This window comes from Arachis stenosperma, chromosome 5 (assembly GCF_014773155.1).
Source record: "Arachis stenosperma cultivar V10309 chromosome 5, arast.V10309.gnm1.PFL2, whole genome shotgun sequence".
Taxonomy (NCBI): domain Eukaryota; kingdom Viridiplantae; phylum Streptophyta; class Magnoliopsida; order Fabales; family Fabaceae; genus Arachis; species Arachis stenosperma.
Genome location: NC_080381.1, coordinates 48,558,247 through 48,560,243, shown reverse-complemented (window position 1 = coordinate 48,560,243; position 1,997 = coordinate 48,558,247). Strand labels below are relative to the sequence as shown.

The 1,997-nt window shown below is 37.2% G+C and overlaps 1 non-coding gene across 1 annotated transcript; it reads right to left on the bottom strand.

Moving 5' to 3' along the window:
• Positions 1-1,410: 1,410 nt before the first annotated feature.
• On the bottom strand, positions 1,411-1,518 carry LOC130984071 (small nucleolar RNA R71). Its single transcript, XR_009088029.1, has one exon. It is a non-coding gene; the product is annotated as a small nucleolar RNA R71 (small nucleolar RNA).
• Between the last annotated feature and the right edge of the window lie 479 nt (positions 1,519-1,997).

The window sequence follows — 1,997 nt, the reverse complement described above, 5'->3', positions numbered from 1 at the left end:
CAGAGGAATTATACAGAAAAAGCTGAGCATTCAAAAATGCCCAGTGAAGAAGGCAGACTGGCGTTTAAACGCCAGCCAGGGCACCTGGTTGGGCGTTTAACGCCCAAAGAGGTAGCATTTTGGGCGTTAAACGCCAGAATGTATACCATTCTGGGCGTTTAACGCCAGGATGATGCTAGGGGGAAGATTTTGTTTTCAAATCAATTTTTTTCAAGTTTTTCAAAATCAAATCTTTTTCAAATCAAATCTTTTCACTCAAATGTTTTCAAAATTAATTTCTTTCCTTTCAAAGATACTTACTAACAATTAATGATTTGATTGAACATTTTTTGCCTTTTCTGTTAAGGAAGGTTTTATGTTTGAATCATATCTTTTCTTGTTAGGCAAGTCACTAATTTTCCAAATCAAATCTTTTAAAATAATTTTCAAAACATATCTTTTAAAATGGTTTTCAAATCATATCTTCTCAATCACATCTCTTTAAGACAATAACCTTTCAATCATATTTTTTTATCATATCTTTTTCAAATTAGTTTTCAATCAAATCTTTTTAGTTTCTAATTTCAAAATCTTTTCAAAAATCACTTGATTTCTCTTCCACTTTCATTTTCGAAAATTATCAATCAAATTTTCAAAATGTTTTCAAAATCTTTTAATTGAATTTTCGAAAATCCTCTTCCCTCCTTCTCACATCCTTCTATTTATGGAGTACCACTCCTTCTAAATGCACAATTCGAACCTTATCTAATTAAAGTTCGAATTCTTCTTCTCCTTCTTCTTTCCATTTCTCTTTTCCTCTGACATTTCAAGGAATCTCTATACTGTGACATAGAGGATTCCACATTTTCTTTTTCTCTTCTCTTTCATATGAGCAGGAGCAGAGACAAAGACATTCTTGTTGAAGCTGATCCTGAACCCGAAAGGACCTTGAAGAGAAAGCTAAGAGAAGCCAAAGCACAACTCTCTTTAGAGGACCTGACCGAATTCTTCAAAGAAGAAGAACCCATGGCAGCCGAAAACAACAACAATGCCAACAATGCAAGGAAGGTGCTGGGTGACTTTACTGCACCTACTCCCGACTTCTATGGGAGAAGCATCTCTATCCCTGCCATTGGAGCAAACAACTTTGAGCTTAAGCCTCAATTAGTTTCTCTAATGCAACAGAATTGCAAGTTCCATGGACTTCCAATGGAAGATCCTCATCAGTTTTTAGCTGAATTCTTGCAAATCTGTGACACAGTCAAGACTAATGGGGTAGACTCTGAAGTCTATAGACTGATGCTATTCCCTTTTGCTGTAAGAGACAGAGCTAGAATATGGTTGGATTCTCAACCTAAAGAAAGCCTGGACTCTTGGGAAAAGCTAGTCAATGCCTTCTTGGCAAAGTTCTTTCCACCACAAAGATGGAGTAAGCTTAGAGTGGAAGTCCAAACCTTCAGACAGAAGGATGGAGAATCCCTCTATGAAGCTTGGGAAAGATACAAACAATTAATCAGAAGATGTCCTTCAGACATGCTTTCTGAATGGAGCATCATAGGTATTTTCTATGATGGTCTCTCTGAACTATCTAAGATGTCCTTGGATAGCTCTGCTGGAGGATCTCTTCATCTGAAGAAGACGCCTGCAGAAGCTCAAGAATTGATTGAAATGGTTGCAAATAACCAATTCATGTACACTTCTGAAAGGAATCCTGTGAACAATGGGACTAGTCAGAAGAAAGGAGTTCTTGAGATTGACACTCTGAATGCCATATTGGCTCAGAACAAGATATTGACTCAACAAGTCAATTTGATTTCTCAAAGTCTGTCTGGAATGCAAAATGCACCAAACAGTACAAAGGATGCTTCATCTGAGGAAGAAGCTTATGATCCTGAGAACCCTTCCATGGAAGAGGTGAATTACCTAGGAGAACCCTATGGAAATACCTACAATTCTTCATGGAGAAATCACCCAAATCTCTCATGGAAGAATCAAGAGAGACCTCAACAAGGTTTCAA